Source organism: Rhea americana, unplaced genomic scaffold, assembly GCF_003343005.1.
Source record: "Rhea americana isolate MKP2758 unplaced genomic scaffold, rheAme1 scaffold_31, whole genome shotgun sequence".
Lineage (NCBI taxonomy): Eukaryota > Metazoa > Chordata > Aves > Rheiformes > Rheidae > Rhea > Rhea americana.
Window position 1 is genome coordinate 2051023 of NW_028186435.1, and position 18869 is coordinate 2069891.

The following is an 18869-nucleotide window of genomic DNA, read 5'->3' on the forward strand; positions in this document are numbered from 1 at the left end:
CTGCGTTGTGCTTTGTGGTATGACACTCTCGAAAGATGAGACACCAAGCGAAAGGGCCGCGAAGCTGGCTGGAGGCAGAGCAGCAAATTGTACATCACATGCATAGCCTCGGGAGCCAGAACAGGCTATTACAATTATAGGGCCTGACTCAGTAATACTTGTGGCATCGCCACCCGTTTCTAAGCGTTTTTAAATAGCTCTAAGGAGCAACATTTCAGATAACCTTTGAGAAAACCAGGAATCTGGTTTATTGCAGTGTTATCCTGGCAACATGTAAGGAGTATGAAGAACTGAAAACCTAATCTTGTATAAAAATATCCTAGAATGCTTTCAGGTTCCTAAATGTGATTTTGAGGAATGGTGTCTTTGGTCATGGCTCTGCACCGAGTGCAAAATACTGTCTTCACATCCCTTGTCCAAGAGCTGTTTAGCAGGGCACCTTTTTGAGAAAGATACATGCAACATTAATGAGCAATTTAAGACAAAATTCATATCCAGAGCAGCAGCTAACCTTCTGATAGACTTACATGCAGTACATGAATAATAGCATAGAGTTGTGAAGGAAGTGAATGGAAAGATTTGGCCACAGTAAAAACAGCAAGTATATACATATACATATATATAAATATATAGTGTGGGGAGGTAACACTTTTCAAAATCAGATTTTTTTAAAACTATGTCGCAGTTCTTATACTAGAAGCAATATGGTTGAACTACAGTTAGTGTTTCCTTGCCAGAAGGGGACTGGAGAGGTAATGCCTCTCCCTCTGGAATAGATGTTTGTAATTAAGATACCATTCTTCAGCAGCCTCTAGTAAAAACAAAAGGTGTCTTTGTTCTGGTGCCTCCCCCCCCCCCCCATTTTCAACTAGCAGCTGAGAAAAGGATTTGAGAGAGTAAATTGAGCTGAAGTGCAGGAGTAATCCTCTTTGAGGACCGACCCTTGGAGCTAAGGAGCTGGTTACTCGATGGCAGTACCATCCGGGCGGCACTAGCAGCGAAGCAGGGCGCTTAGGAGCCCTCCAAGCAGGGTGTACCTGCGTTTCCCACAGCTGCGCGAGTGCGGGCAGAGCGGGCAACGCGCAAAGTGCCACAGCTGATGCTCTTGGTGTTCACCAAACTCTTCAACATCGTGCGGAAGTTGGAGGAGAGCTCCGTCTCCTGTTATTGTATACACACGCTGACATGATACGGCAACACCTTCGGAAGAAATGAAACAGTGGTTATGGAGAGAAGAGTAGAGCAGGAAAGAGGGGCCGTACCAAGCACTTCTTCCTCAACTCATAGGTCCAATTCCCTACTGCTTTATCCATTTTATGGTCATTTCCAATTATGCAAATTAAATGCAAAATTTTCCAGTTATGGCTTTGTAGCATCTCTTTTATAACATGAATAACTAACTAGTTATCACAAATGATGAGGTTAAAAAGTTAGAGCCTGATTCTGTTCAACAATATTGTTACAAAAGCTGAGAAATGGCTTGTCATTCTGCCTGCTAATTCAGTCTTTGATCTCTTTGGTAAACATGTTTTCTGTTTCTTAGAGGAAAGAAAAAAAAAAAAAAAGGCGTACAAAACCCAGCTTGTTACTGGGAACACAACTTGTGTTCCTGTGAAATCTTTCAAGCACAAAAGAAAAAGAGTGATGATTTCTTTGAAATGTCTTGTTAACAAAGCAACGATTTTAATTAAAGCTGAGCTCATGGACTTGTTTCTCTGCTGCAGGTTAMAAAAATATTAAGATAGGTTACGTTGAGGACTAAGTATGCTGATGCCCATATCACTTTGTATAGGATACTTCTGAGTGTATCCGACACGTGAACATTCATGACACGCAGTCAGGACATGCCCACCGCACCACAYGCACAAGCACACCGTGGGCGCGCGCCCAGTGTGAAGTGCATTGGTTTTGTAGGGGCAAGTAGGATGGAGTTCCGCAGTCCTGACCCCCAGGGTGGGCAAGTGACTACCTCTTCTAGTAGCACACCAAGTACAAGTTTTCCAGGGCAGAAGGAAAGGTCCCAGATGACAAGTGGGGCTGCTGGGGCTGAGTGGAGGTGGCCAGGCTTGGCATTAGCAAGCAGGGCAGCCCAGGAGGTGCACCTGGCCTGGGTTTCACGATCACAGCAGGGAATCAGTCTCCTTCTCCCAAGGGGCAAAACTGATCCAGGGATGCTTATGCTAAGCAAAGAGCAGACAGACCTCCACATGAGAAAAGTCCCCTCCATTGCATGGTTTAGCAGAATACCCAGTGTAAAAAAAATGAACAAGAATTCTCAAAAGATCAAGGGATACCAGCCTCCTTGAGAGATTTAGGTCRATTCTGGATTTATCCTTAAACATCACCCTCTGACAGACGACCAATATGTCCAAGGACAGCCAAAGCGAGGTCAGTTCCATAACCATTTGCTTTTAGGCTACTGCAGAGATACCCTAAAGGGCTGACAACCTCTGYGTGTTTCTGCCCACCCTCATTTGCATTAATAAGCCAGTGACTGCCATGTGTTTCCCAACTGAGCTCCGATTAGATCAGAATAATCCATGCCAGAAGCAGCCACTTCAGTGGCCTTCGCCTCCTTGCTGCGCTGTAGGCAGCGAGCTGGGAGCTGCTTCTCCAGAGCCAGAGGCTTCAACCTTCTCCGCAAAATGCCGRGGATTAAAGGATTTGTTACTCTCCAAGCTGCCACAGGCTCTACAGGAAAAGTTGTCAGGAGAAGCACCCAGCTATACGTCAGAAGGAAAACAGGAATGAAAATCTCCTGTAACTGAGCTTGCTAACGGTTCTTCATTGAGTGATTTAGTCTTTCTGACACAAAGCACGGGCAAAACATAACAGTGCTATGATGCACATAAATACTTCCCTTTCCCRGCCTGAACAGCTTTACTGCATCCCCAGGGTGGGGAACCAGAGCATAGTTAGATACAAGCTCAAATGTGCGCAGGACTCAGGCCACAGCAGAGAAGCAGGTGGTTTCACCTGCGAGGAATTATTTGCCTTAACCTTTCAGGGACAGCAGGCAGAATTGAGCAGTGGGTCGATAAAAGATAAAGTTTTTCTGCAATGAGACACAAGCCATTATCAGCACAGAATTAACTGAGAAAGTGATAAAGATCATAGTGATTTTCTAGGCTCAGAATTGACTGTATTTCTATTCATCTGGCACAGCAAGCTGTCTTTTGACAGTTTAGAGCGAGATGTCTGAGCAAATGAGTATATTGACAGAATGAAGACCAAGTCATGACATTTTCCTTCCAAAAAGGAGAATTCATTCTTTGCCTCTATGGATCATTTTCTTCTCCCTCAGGTGCAGAGGGCTCTGCTTTTATTGCAAATTGGATTTATTCTGCCCTCCAGATTCTCCTGTTCCACTGCCTACTTCTTTGTCAACTTCTGCAAAACGTAGAAAGAGTTTCTATCGTTATTGCTTGATCAAAATGCTTTTCCAACATAAACAACCAAGAAAGAAGGATCGTGGAGAAATTTATAGAAAAGAATCATATAGATCTGCTTCCCACAGGGATATTTCCACTACTTGGAGTTTGTCAGACTGGCCTAGCTGCTGGTGCAAACACAGTTGCTCTGCAGCTAGTGCTGTAAGTTTCCATTACCATTTTCCTTTGAGAAGATATTTTTCTCCCAGGAGCATCCTTGCTCTAGAACTATGGGCTAATGCTTTCATAAAATACGTTTTTACATGGCACGGAGAAAGTCCAAAAAGTGACAGAAGCACATCATGTGCAATAGGGACCTTCTTTCTTTTAAATACCCACTATTTGATCAATAAATAGCCTCATTTAGTTTTCTGGAAGAGAGGTGAGTGAAAAGAGAGGATATACAGCCAAAGAAAAGAAAGCTTTCTGCACCAGGATTCTTTCTCTCAGCTCTGCAATGACTGTGTTTAGCATTAAAGAGATACTATCAGAAACAGGCATAACTCTTCAAACAATGACCAATGAGTCAACCACCACAGTGACTTATGGAAAACGCAAAGTCTAACTGCTGTTCAGTGCCTTTAACAAACATAGAGAGAGTTCTGCTAAGGAACAGAAGGATTTTTTCATAAAACACAACATGGTCATTTTTGCWGTAACCTAGTAGAATTATTGCTCTCCAGATGACAGAAAGTCAAAAATAGGAAAGAATAACCAGAAAGAACTTTCCTCTCAAGCTTTGCCATCTAATCAGCCCTTCAATCAAAGCAAGCCACTGCTGTTTCCTAAGCTTCTCATACACTGAAGCTCAGAAAACCTGATGGCCATGTGCTACTTCAATTGGTTGTTGATTATCACCCAAATGTGCTCTGATAGCAAATCTTCTCCTCTCTTGAGTCTATGCTGTCCAATTAGTCCATTCTAAGCCTTACCCCTTCTAGGCCAGTTGAAACCCCACTTTTGTAGAATCAGCTCTCATCTATATTCTTTGGCTTTTTCATTATTATGGTATATAAGCTGGCTCTTCTCATATACTTTTCTGTTGTGTCCTAGTGGAGATCAGGTTAATGTCAGAAAAATGTAACATAACAAAGGTTAAATCTTTGGTTACAATGCCCCTGAGGGAATGGGAGCTTCCTGGATGTGGATGGTTTTGAAAGTCTAGGAATTCCGTGCATGAACCTTGGGTGATTTACCATATGGAGAGACCAAATAGTTTCAGATCAGCTTTGGCCTAAGGTAGAAACCATAGTCAAGATGAAACTCGGGGCATTTGAACCTGGATGACAGATGGAAAGACGGATTTGTGCAAATCTTCAATAGCTTCATAGAGAGGGCCACAAAAAGTTGTGCCATTCTGGATAAATACTATTTACTCACATATTATTTACTTGTTTCCTGGTAGCAACTTTAAAAAAAAAAATCAGATGAATTATACTTTGTTGTACAAAATGCACTGTTTTTAGCATGCAAAGAGTAAGAAAATGAAAATTAAATAGCACAAATATAATCTTTTCAGTAGTTAGGCTACTGCATCCAAGGCATGATTTAAGGGATACCCCTAGGCTAAGTTCAGCCACCCTTGATCTTCTACAGCAAGCAGAACTGCAGAGCCCATGTGAAGCCTGATCAAGCATCTCCTTTGCATTTGTTCCAGCAGGAACCTTATCTCTAGGTTGCAGGCAACAAATCAAAATGGATAAGTTCAGCGACTTCTAGGTTAGCTATGTTCAACTGGTAGTCCCCCCCAGTGTATTTGCGAGCCTCATGAAAGGACCTGTTTGGCAAGTGGCATGCTTCAGGCTGCTCTCCTTCTCAGGAGCTCCTCAAGATCAGCCATATTTCAGAGCTGTTGTCCTGGCAACAGCAGACATCCTGTCTCCAGCTTTTGCCGAGGGGCCTCTGTCTCATCACAGAAGGGATGTAGGTTTGAAAATGATATGGAAGAGGAGCAGATCTAAGACAGTCAGGCTCAGCCTAGCCAGATCATTATGGCAAAGGAGCCTGATCTGTGCTGCCTTTTTTCCAGAGTTGTCTTTAAACAAGTGTGGGGAAGAGGACCAACCGTGTCTGTGTAATCAGTCCAGCAAGCCTAGATTATTACTACCTTTAGTGCTCATATCTGGTTTAAACATCTTTGTCTTAGAAAGGTATACTGGAAGCTTCTTCACCCAGCTGGCACCAGTTAGTTACACTTGTATGTTCATTAAACATGCATATTGGCATGATGTTAACAGCAGCATTAACAGCCAACCCTGTTTGTGTATATGCCTCATTAAAAATAAGCAAATAGTTATTTCCAAGACGGTGTGTTGCGGTCATTTGCGTACTGGCTGTGTTAATACTACTATAGAGAAAGAGATCACATGAATCAGAAACAGGAGCTGTCTAGAAACCACACCAAGTTTGGGTAGAGTAACTAGGTTACACAGCAAGCTTACACTTATCAGCTGGGATGCATTTGCTTCTGCTTACGTGCCAGCGCAAACACAGGCCTTGTATGCACGTGCCTCACTTGCTGCAGTAAGCGTTCCTTGTTTGCTAAGGGAGTTTTGCTGTGTGTATGCTGCTCTTGCTGGCTGCCCAGCAGAGGAGCGTCTAAACAGCTCTGAAGGAAAACCGTGCAATTCAAATATCATTCTCTCACTGCTCTGCCTTGAGAAGGCTCAGCTAGCTGACCTACGGTGTTMAGTAAGCAATAGCACAGTTAAGTGATGCTTCCAGCAGGATTTTTGGTTTGAATACCTGGTTACTGAGGAGGAGCCAACAGTGAGAAAACCAGTGTTGGCTGGGCTTGCCTTACCTGTGCATTCATAGGCAAGTGAACGCATAGGGCCCAGTGGGTGGGTGCCGCGGCTGATAAAAGAAGTCTACGTGGATCTACGCAATTAGGAGTTCAGCTATGGTACTGAGACCTCCTATTACAAGTTCTCATTTTACAAGCATACCAACTTTTTGTTATTAATGCTATAAGCAGCCTTAGTCTGGTTGTGTGAGAACAGGCAAACTGAATAGCTTATCAGTCTCCTGACTTTAGATGCCATAGTGGCTTAGGGACATCATAGTGAGGCATTTCTTGCAAATGACCTGAATACAGACCTGCGGGTGAAGGCCAATGGCCAAGGCATGTGGTGGAGCCTGAATTCCTCCAGATATCTTCACCCTTATTTTTGTATCTCTGAAGCAGGTACTGATGACAACTTTGCAGTGCAGCTTAACTCAAAAGTCTGAACATCTGAAATCTGAGATAATGCTGAGTTCTCARTTAACGCTACCTGGCAGCAAGAGCACTTTAGCTTCTCTAACGATGTAGATAAGTTAAATTTGTGACTCTCCAAAAGAATTAAAAAGAACAAAATAAAAATGAGTAATACTTTATTTTACAGCATTACCACAACCTAGGATTTAAGGTAGGGTGCTACCACTATGAAATACTATAAAAAATAGCTCATGTAATCTGAAAGTCTGGCTTAAGACTARGGCCAGAACAAGCTCCATAAATTGGGGAATTTCTGATTGCTGTTAACATCTGACATATACTCCTCCTCTGAGCTTTCTGCTCAATGGGATTCTTCTGAAGGGAAGATAGCAATTTTGTCCATTAAATTTTGGCACTGTGGGCCGTTTACTCATGAGTTATGAAGCAGCTTGGCATGGGCTGTCTTTTGGGGGCCATTTTGAGGAAGAACATCCTTAGCTGCCCACCTTTCTCCTCTCCCTATATGGCCTCTGCAGGAGGTGGAGTTTTGCAGCTGCTTCTCCAGGCATCTCTCTACAGGGATTTAATTTCACAGCTGTGTGTGGTCAGTGAAGAATTACCCCCACCATTACCCTATAAGGATTAATAACAGCCAACTGATGCTCAAAGTCAGTGACAGATCTGTGGCTTTTGGACACCTCTAAGCATAGGGAGGTCTCACATAAAGTGGCACAGATYTTACCTATCATATTTTATATGGCTCATTGGACATGCCTTCCTATCAGAAATCATCACAGTAGAAGGAGAAAGAAGCAACTCAACTTGTTTGCACCAGCCGTACCACCAGATAACACGAGTCTGCAGATGCTGTAGAAATTACGCCTGCTTAATTCCTCAGTGCTTCTCCTTGCCAGTTCAGGAATGACAGACATTCATAATATTGTGAAAAAGGATCTCCGTGCATTAGTGCATCTGCTAGTGTAAAGGAGAACAGCAAATAAATGGAGTAAAAAAGGGTGAAAGGAGGCATTTACTCTGGGGAGAAAGGTGCTCTGTGGTTAATGGAAGAGAGGATACTTTCACCGGCTAAGTGAAGTTTCTTTTTACTTTTTATGCAGAGCAGCTGCATCTTAATGAATTAAATTCCAGACAAATATCATGACTTTGAGAAGAGAAACATAAATGTCAAAAAATAGAGCAGTTTCTAAAATTCATCAGGAGTCCTACGATATAACTGACTGTGACTGCGAGCAGTTTGACACTGGCCGTGGTAACATCTGGCATCCTGTTTTCAGAAGCACCGCTGTGTGAGTCCGCCAGGCTCGTTTCCAGCCGTGGTCTTCCCACCAGTTGTTTCTTCTATTACGCTGTGGCTGAAGCTGTCAAACGGCACTGTCACAGTTTAATCGTTTCGCCCTGGGACCTATCTTTTCTTTACGGCGGATAAGCGTCTYGACAGTGCTTCAGACACGCTTTCTATATACGCCCTTGAAACATGCACACCTGGTCTTCTCGGCTGTCGCTTTGGTTGGGCTGAGGTTGAAAGTTTTAAAGCAGCAGACAATGTGCAACGAGCTACACGTGCCTCTCGAAGMTGCACTTGATTTTTTTTTCTCCCTGGTGGTCAGCTGAATGCTCCAAATGCCATCTGAAGGTCTGCAGAAAGAGTTTAAGAAGAAGAGTTCAAGTCCTCCCGGATGAGCTTTTTTCTCAGTGCCTGACATTGCAGTGACCCTGACATGACTTGAGATCTCTTGGGCAATACCTTTKGAATTAAATGCCATTACTTTGGCAATAAATCATGTTGATGTTTAATGGGCAAATGATTCTTGCCAAAATATGACAGTAGATTTCATAAACTAAGGAAAAASTTCAAGGGAACAAGCAGGACATGACTGTTTCATCACGGTGGAGGGTAAATGATTTATCTGACCAAGGAGACCTGCAAAAAGACCTCACAACAACACATTTCCAGGATTCATACTGGAACCCCATCTGCATGGCTAACTTCCACTCAGAAGGTTTTCACAACCGGCCAGCAAACACACACCTCAAGAAAATTTGCCTTTTTACAATCTGATCTGAAATACAGGACTCTAAAGAGGAGATCTTGATCCCAAAAGGAAAGAGTCCTCGTGCAGAAGACAAGTCCACTCCAACCCCCCTAAATGAATCCTAACTGGGGGTAGCGCTTCAGACTGACTCCCTGTGCCCWTACATGTGACACCCCCACCGCCGTGGAAGACTGGCTAGCCCCTCTCAGCCAGTCTTTAATGACTGCTGAAGAAAAAGCTGGTGCATATYGTGGTGGTGGTGGTAGAATACTTTTTTACTTAAAAAATAATCTCTGCTCAAAGAAGCAAACTCGGTGTGTGACAGCTGCCGAAGAGACAGCACTGARGAGTAGACTCCTCTGCTTAGCCAGCCAAGGGCTGCGGTTTGCATCTGCAGGTACCATYCGTATCAGCAACAAAGGAGATAGTTCGATGGCTTGGCTTTCACCTGAGGCAGCTGACTTACTTATGCCAATTTTAGTGATGATTTTTGTGATGAGAAAGCCTATCCGCAGAGAAATAGATTGAAATCGTTTTCTTATTTTGCACTGTGCACTGTAATGATTGCATGAAGGCAACTTTGAACAAGCAGTACCTGGGCTAATCACRCCATGTAACCCAAACGCGAAGCCCCCGGTTGCTGGTCCCTGCTGTGTGTCACCCCAGGACTCCAGGGGAAGAACTGCAATTAGRCAGAGCACGAGAAGAGGACGTTTTTCTTCCATGTATCTTACAGCAACATCTTGCGCTTAGTTAATGCTCTATACACTTTCTTTCACTGCGTTGGACATGGCAATTCCTCTCCAGGGAGAGCGAAGCYGGCTGGCTCGGGAATCTGCCTGGCAGCGAGCACACAGCAGCCCAGAACTCAGGCAAAATTTTTTGCACCAGGTTGCTTTGGGGATCCATGGGTGCCAGCGTGTTGTTAGCAGGGTTTCCATAAACAGAAACCTAAGCTATCATTCAGAAAAACACCCCGTCCCATCTTCCCTCCTAAGTTTTGTCCTCAGGGCTTTTTGCAGACTTTCCCTCTGCGGGCTCACCTGCATGAGTCACAGCCCCCGGGGGCTGAGGGCATGGGGGGCTTGTAAGCGCTTAATCACAGAACTTCCTCTAAAGTGTAAATCTGAAACGGGGTTTTGTATTTTTCTGACCACACCTGGTGAGCAGCCACCTATCAGGACTGCAAGAACTTCAGGCAGAGACATCCTTCCTCATGCATATTTGTTCAGGAGGCAGCAGACTGAGGCTTTCAAGCCTGATTTAATAATTACTGATTACTAATAATTTTCATCTGTGCACTACTGACTATGTATGATAGCTTTAACAGCTCCCTCAGCCAAAAAAGGTGCTGCCAATGCCGGGCGCTCTGTTTACCCAGTGACACTACCCTTCCACCGAGGGGCAGCGGCCAACGCGGCAGCGCTCCGGGGACACGCGGACGGCAGACGCACCCTGCCTCGTCCCGCAGCCGGAGAGGAGGCAGGTCAAAGCCTTCATTCCCTGGCAACAGCTGAAGTTGGCTGTTCAACCAGGCTGGACTAGACTTCGTGGCAGCCAGCATTTCCAAGTGCGATTCCAAACCAGTGGAATTAAATGTTGGTCTGACAGAGTTGCTTACACCAGAAATGCTAAATTACAGTGTAAAACAAACCTYCAGAGGACTTGAATAGCCTAAAGAGTAGTTTTACTATGCCTGCAGCATCCTRAGTATGGTTAAGTAATGGTTCTACCAATAAGACATCCTTGCTTTTTGGTTGATTGAAGAATGCATGCGCCCTCAAAGTTACAAATTACAAACAYGCGTGCACATTTAGGCATTTAATCTGTGCATATATGTTCATATAGTTGCATTTACACATCGACTCTTAAGTGCAAACACATGGCATGTGACCAGAACAAGCTGACCCCGTAATTTTGGGACTGTCTTGTTCCTGCTTCCACCAGACTTTTGCTGCCAAGGAGCCCTTGTTGCATTCCCCCCTGCCCCCAGCAGGTACCGGCACTGCTTTTGCAGAGCTTCAAAAGTTGTCGGCAGGTCCTGTTAGCCCAAATTGTACCCACTACAAACTATTACTGAGCCAAGAAGAACTAGCAGACTTGCAGATTACGGCTCCCTGCTCACATAGATGTAAGCAAAAGTATTAATCTGTTTTAGCAAAACAGGCTAAACTAGATAGATAGGGAAGCTGGAAAAAAATCTGGAACACATGATTAATTCTGATATCAGRGTAGAGCAAAATATATTTTTCATTAATCCTAATTATTAGCCTTTAAGAAAGTCTCCTGACTTTTCCACATATGCATTTAGACTACAAATTAGGAACTTACTTGCAATGATCCTCAAATGTTTTCTCCTGTGAAATATTTACTCCAAGGTGGATCAGTTCTAAGTAATTGGAAGTTATTAATATGGCGCTTGTAACGTTAAATGAAGACTCTAGGGCTAGTCTGGAAATATAGCTTCAGACGGATACCATTGAGCTGTGATTTSTGGGCAGCAGAATAAAGAAGATTTTTACTTTTGTTCCACCGAGCAGTGTCTGAGCATCCTCAGACTGGCCGATCCTGCGCGACCGCTGCCGTAGCTAACAACGCCTGGCTGCTTCCCGGCCTCGGGCAAAGGCCACGACACCCAGCGCGGGTCCCTTCCCTGCTGTGCAAGAGCCGATCGGGAGCCCCCCGGGAGGAGGAGGGGAGAGGTTGTGCAGGGTGCCCACAGGTGAAGGTGCAGCGGCAGCTTCTGCGGCGGCCAGGTCTCCCTACGTCTCCAACACGTCTCCCTAGTTGTCCCTTCATACCTTTGCAAAATCTTGTCTCTGTGCGTGGAAGAGACACTTCCTCGAGTGCTCTTAGGCAATCACACCCAATTTTCTAATTCRTAGCTTGGGGCTGAACACGCAAACAGATGCTGCTTGGCAGCTGGAATTTGTGATTTAAGAAGTCCTGGCAAAACAGTGCACCTCACGAAATAAAAAAATGAAGCTTGAGAAAAATAGCATGACCTTTAAGCGATGGCGTTACCAATAGTTCTCTATTTCTTCTAAAGGGAAGGAAATGGGGAGTCATTTAATTTAAGCTGATCCTCGAATATAATGTATCCATTTAAAGTTAATTCCATTTAATGTTAATTTTAATTGGTTCACATCTGTTACGGGGATTCATAGGGCCAATTTAACCTGTGAACTTCTACTGCTTTTTCTGGCAGTCCTTTATATCAATTACAAAATCCCACCACAGCGAAACACTAGAAATCAAATGGCTCCCACAGGAAGCGATGAGAGAGGAGGAACTGCGTATGACGGACGTTAGTTGCCTTGCTTGATGCGGAGTTGGCCGCAAGGCATGCAGCTCCACTGCTGACCAGAAAGGAACCTGCAAGCACCAGAACAGGATCGACTCAGAGCTGCGGCTCCTCTTAATATTGGCCCATACACAATTGTAGGAAGAAGTGGAAGTGAAAATACTTCCGGGACTACCAGCTGAGATTTAGAAGAGCTTTGGCTGTTTGTCTCAGTTGCTTATTTTCTTGTATGGTTAAGGCTGGCTGAGGTCTGCTTTTATCATTTGCTTGTGATAAGTGAATTTTAAGATTATAAAGTAATTCACACTGGAAAATTGCACTACGGACTTGAGGAAGCCAGATGAACTTGCAAATAGATTTTGCAAAACTAGTGCCATGCATTATGATGATTTTATTTGTATGTTATATTGAAATTCAGAGGAATGCTAAAGGAATGGAAATGTAGATGTTCTAAGCATCCTTAACTCCAAAACAAAACGTGCAGCAATTTAAGATAACTGATCACCATTTTCCCTCCTTCAAAGAACTCCCTTTACTGTAATAATACTTCAGAAAAATGTTTGCACACGTGATTATTTATTTAGAGGCAAGGTCTAGAAGTCCCAGACAGGACCATTGAACTAGACAAGGACAAATGAACCCAAGATGAGCTTCATTAGTTGGGTGAATTTGGCAGGAGGAAATTAAATGTAAACTCTGCACCGAAGTACTACAATTTATAGTGCACTTATTTTTTAAGGGGGATGCCTACAGCAGGCTTACATGGCCATTAAAGGAAAGGCTTTGATATTTTATAAATTTCCATTTCTTCCCAGACTGAAATCTAAGCCTGACAGACTTGAAGGCCAAATTAATTCCTTAAGCCCTTTGCACAGTGATAAGACTTATCTGGAGCAGGCAATGGAAATGTACAGTGTGCTTTACCAAGCCGATCGGAGATCACCAGGAAAGTGCAGAGATAAATAGCATGAATGATCCACTCCCACACATGGAAAAAAAAATCTATGAGTATCTTAATTGCCTAAATTATCTGCTACCAATTATTGTGAGAAGTGTTTTATGCCCTGGAAATTGAGAGACCTATCAATGTCTGTTAAAGTAAGTAGAGATTCCTATTATTCTTTTGTGGACATAAAGTTAGGAGTTTAGCTGTGGTGATGATTCAGATCTAGAGATGGATGAGCCTCCCAATGTGTGGAGCTGAGTGTCACTATGTCCTAACTGAGACTCAGAAGAAATAAACCATGTGGTAAGAGACCCCTCCTTACCAGGCTAGCTTTTCTATTAAAAAAAGAAACAACAACAACAACAAAAAAAGGGGGGGGAAAGGATAGACAAACTCCTGAAGGAGAAGACCATGCACTGCACTTTAACATGCTTACATGTTATTATCCAGTGGAAGACAACACACATATGGACACGCAGAGCATGTTACTACAAGCCATTTCTTTTTGTTATTTTTCCAGTAGGTTGAGAAACATCTTTGTCACCAGCTAATCACCAGCTAATCACCAACTAATCCCCCACTCTTCTCACACCCATTTCTACCCACACGTGAAATCACTGTGCAGTACGCCTCACCTCGTACATGAAAAGCTTTGGGCTCTTCGAGCCAAGTGTTGCGCCTGTGTTGCTAGCTGGCCTTTGAAAAGCTCAACAAGGGAGTTTCTAGTCCAAGCTATTGTGTTTATGGAGCCAAATACAGATCCAAGGATTTCTCCTCAAGTAACCCAAACGGGCTTGCATGGGTTGAAATAAGGACAGAATTTGACCTGTGAAATTCGTCTGTAGCAACTGATGGTGCAGTCTGAAGGGGTGAATGGGAGCACCAGTAAATCAGTCAGCTGGCTTACATCGTTGGCCATGGATGAATTCGAGATATTTCTGTGACATTTAGAAACGACCTCTGCTCTGCTCGACTGCTGCTGCTCTTGGCAGGAATCATCCGCTGCATTTCATACGAGGAAATATGCACAGAATATCTTACTATGTGAAACAGTCTGTACAGAACTGGCTTTTCCAGAAATGGCATGATGTTCTGTTTCCAAATTATTTCCTGAAGCAAGCTGTATTCTCTGGGATGTTACTGTAGGCCAACTGTAGCTAGCAGGAACAACAGTTAGCACAAGTACCCATGACTGAACTCCAAATCCTTCAGAGAGAGGAGTTGTCACAGAGTGGTTTAAGACTCCTGAAGCAGAGCAGAAAGACGTAAGGAAAATTGAGGAAAGMATGTTTGGAAAGCTCAAGAAAGCCGAAGCAGAAGCCTGGGGCAGTGCTGAGCACCGGCACAGAACAAGTAACATGTTAAAAAGCCTCATCAACAATGAAGCAGCACACCATCCCTCCTGGTTGTAATCCACATTCACCAAAAAGCAGTGTATCTTCCTGMTTCATTGAGCTTGAGGTCTAATGCAAGCGTGGTTAGATTTTAACCATCACCCCAGGAGGTTTAAAAAGAGGCACCTCCCAATAGAGTTGTCCTGCAGAGATAGTTGACAGAGGTGCCTAAATGTGTGAATTTAGCGAGAATGCATGTTTGCTGATGGCATGGCATACACTGCTGCCTTGGGTTGGCTTACTGCTACCTTTTCTTTCTTCTTTCTACCTGCCTGTCTGCATTTTTGTTTCTTATAGAGCAGCAAGTTAAGTAGGACTTGGGCCAATATGAACAAGCTGGACTTGATCTCTCTGCAGCAGTTTGGCGACAGCCTGATGAATACAGTGTGTGTTGGCACTTCTTCTCATTCAGGCTCATGATGTGTGGACGTGTCCCTAGAGCCCTGCCACTGAAACAGAGACTAGGAGAGAATCACAGCTTTCTGTACAAATTTTAACAGCAATAAGCAGATCTCAAGCTTTACATTGTAGAGCAAAGCTTGTGAATGCGGCAGAAGTATAGCCTAAGGACTTCTAAACAAGCAGGTAAGAAAAAAAATCATACAGGTCCCTTTAAAAAGGCAAAGAAAAGTAAGGCAAAGGAAAAGAAGGAGAAGAAGGGGAGAGGAAAAGAGATTTCATAGGTTTTAAAGACAGCTGCGTGATCTTGTGTGCCCTGATTCGTAACTTTTGCATGCCTGGTGTTGGTGATAGCACTTCTGGATCTCASCAGCAGAAGAGTGGAAATGGTGGCCAGGGAAAGCATATGCTGAATTTCACAGTAAGCAAGCAGAGAGGAGGCAGAAAAATTGCTGTAAGTTACTGGCACCTAAAAATAACACCTACAGGGGAGTTTAAGTTAGTCAAGTTTTAGCTCTTAAAAATTAGAACAACTATGTGAATGTCAGTAGTGGCAAGCCAACAGGATCTTCCATTCTTTAGATATAAAAATAAAACCTTACCCCCAAAATACTATCTCTGTATTATGAGTAGATGGTTAAAGAAATTCTGCGATGAGCCTCCAAATACCATCATGTCATTATATCCGTCACTTAAGGTCCTTGTAATATACCGTGCTTTAGGCTTGTTGAYGTTTTATGCCTTACGATAAAAATGAAAGTGTCTATTGATTTGTTTCTAWTCTTATTCTAAATAGCCCAGACCCAAGCAAATCACTCAGTCTAATGATCAAGAAATGTCCAGGACTCATACTCATGCTCCTGTGCATATTTATTTGTCAACAAACAGAAAACAGTTGCCTTTAACTGACTTAYTAATTAGTTCTTAGGCAGTCAACTTACTGTAGCATCCTAGCAAGCCCTGCACATCATCTGAGCCATCGTGTGCATGCTCTGTGCTTGCACGAAGACGTAAAACTGGATTAGCCTGAACTTCATGTGTGTATACGTGTTTGCAAATGATCCTGTCAGCGTGTCTGAAGAAGTTACTGTTCTTCCCCTAAACCACAGCGAYGGGCCGCCTGCATGCCTCACTCTGGCTGAAGCAGCACACTTCAATTAACACCCCCTCGGCTGAGCAGGGACCTCATCTTCTGGGATGCACTAACCGGAGGGTGAAGCTAACTRGTCATAGTGCACTTGCTTTGCAGCAACTGTCAATCTCTGGCAACACAGTTGTCCACCGAAGCCTGACATAGAAAAGCAAAAACTAAGTGGTGTGTGGGGGCTCTTTTTTTCAATATCTGGACCCGAATTTTAATTAAAAAAAAAAAAAAGGAAAAACATTTGATTCTTGGTCTGACTGCAGTCAGCTCCTTCTCCTCCGCACCTCACTGCTTTTATCCAGGCTCTCCAGTCCAGCTCCCTCTTAGATCTCTTTCTAAAAACAAGATTTCTCCAGACACATCCTAGCCACTGTYGGCGCAGAAAACCCAGCAGGCTGCTAGCTCCTTGTTTATATCCTCCAGAGAAATGAACCCATTTCCGAACAATTAACCACGGTAAATAAAAACTGTGTTTGGCCACACCATCAAAGTCAGACACATGCTAGCCAAACCGACAGATGACAACAGTCTGTTCAAACAGCAGCCCAAACGGCATGTTCAAATACATCTCGCCTCCTCTATCTCTCTCTTTACGAGGCACTGGGAATAATGTCTTGCATAAGACTTTGCAGCAAATCAAAAACCCAAGAACAAGCTATCCTTAACAATTGCAAGAAACCCTTTGACAACTTAATTGCAATTCTTTATTCGTGTAAAACAGACATAAGCCTAATAACAGCTTCCTTCAGTGTTAGAGRCATCTGGCTGCTCAATTTGAGTGAGTCTTGACGCTGCTGTTTTTTAGCACTTGCACAGCCTAACTTAGAAACCCCTTGCACTTTAAAATGAATCTCACGGCAGAGCAGACAGTTTCTTCAATTAGTGCTGCCCACCTGCAGCTGCCTCAAGTTCCTTCCCCCAGCTTTRTTACTGTTCTTCTGGTGCTGAAGGAAGTTGGAAAGACAACAGGATCCATCCTAAAACGCAGCCCCAGTAGCTCCGTGCTACCCTGATAAGCTCTACGGTGATCGTTTCTCATGCTGGATTCACCATCACGAAAAGGGAGAGCTCTAGCTGTCCTCTGTTCGGAAATTTTATGTCCATTTTAAACATACCCCTTGAACGTACGCTTCCAAATCAAGGCAGCTAATCTTCAGCRTGTGGTTGTGTGCTCTCATCATCCACAACAGAAATCCTCCCCTGGCAAAACTCAGCAGGTCGAAACCATTGGAGCTGCAGAGTCACGATGCCRGGCAGAGCAGGGGACCAAACCAGGGCTCAGAGCCGAGGGCAGACGCCTGCTCTGCAGGCCACGTTGCCTAATAATAATAGCTTTAACTGGCCAAAATAGGTCTGCGGTGACTCCATCAAATCCAATAGAATTCATTTTTTCCTAAAACAGATCATTTAAAGGGATGCTAGATTTTTCTTTGTTTAAAGAGCAAATCCTACTTCTGTCTTGTTTTTTCCTTCCTTCTAGCCACTGCTGGCGCAGAGACCAGCTGGCAGCTGGTGAGCTCATTGCTTATATTTGGCAGGGAACAGACCCCTGCCTWAGGGTTACAGGTTTGGTGCTGTTGCAGCTGGCACCAAAGATGGTCATATCTGCAAGCAATTAGCAGAGAAACTTTCCTGTCTACAGCRCGTTTGACGGTGCTTTGCGCGTTGTGGTGTCAACCATTTTGCTGAGCAGAGACATTTCTCCCATTGCTCGTGCTAAGTTTCCGACAAGATAGAGACAACTTCCCTTTAAAGAACAGCAAACGTGAAGGAACAAACCCAAGACGAGCGGCAATACCTCAAAGCCACGTAAAGGCTGAGCAGAACAGTATCTCCAGCCCTGGTTGCGTGGGCCTCCTTGCGGGGAGGAGAGCTGGTTGATGAAAACTGGTGGTGCCCAGCGAATGCTCAATCGGGAGAATAGGCAATTAGTTACTGGTGGAAAGCAAAGAGAGGAAGACGGCAATTGCTATCTCTGGGACCTGCTGCAAGCTCCCTGTTAATGTCTCTTGGCCTTAGGCAAATGGTTTCCTTGATAAGGGTTGTAACTGGCAATTCCGCTCCCCTCACCCCCCCCCCACCCTTTTTCCCAAGCGCAAATGTTCCTTAAAATGACATTTAATTCCCTGTGGGATTACTGAAAATACAGGTGCAGCTAACAGCCGGAAAATGAGAGCTTTTCATTATCAGGCAGTGGAGACCTCATGCAAAAATGACTTTTATAGTTACTCTGCCCCATGTAATTACACAGCAAAGCCCCATTTAACATTTCACTACATAACAGCAACTCTCTGTTTCAAATCAGATTAATGTGAGAGTTACCCAACCATTTTAAGAGAGAATAGCTGTAATTAAGGTGTTTCTCGTGATGGGTTACTATTATAATGTGGCAGATGGTTCTAGGATATTCCTGTTGGCTGCTTCAGTCACAATTATTTTCATTAATATTGGCATTATTTTCTTGCCATACAAACTGAAAAGCAGACTAAGCAAAATATTGTGTTGGATTCTTATCCTCTGAGCTCTTCTTTTGGGCTTACGTTCAATTCCTAGCTCTCAGCAGGAATAAAAAGCAGTTTTCATAAGACATGCAGGCAGCTTTGCCCATGTTATTTAAAGCCAGATTGTGAGAACAAAGGGAGAGAATACTTTTGCTGGAAATCTGAAAAWAAAGCACCAGTGAAATGTAAATGTTAGACCTCTCCTAGCACCTTACCTGGTTCCAGCTTTGGACGGTGATGTGAGACTAYGGTAGTGTGGGCAGAGAGGGGAACGAGATGAGCATGCATACTGGGGGTCACTAGCCTAGAAAAAAGTGTATAGACCAAGGGACAGGACGGCACGTGAGCCGCTGGTGATCGCGAGTCTTGTCCAGAAATTGTGCGTCTCCAGAGACAGATCTCCGTGGTGATGGCTTGGGCTAAGAAAGCAGCRTTGTGAGGTTCAAAATGATGTGGGAAAAGACTCCGTCTCTATAACATCATTTCCACCAAAACCA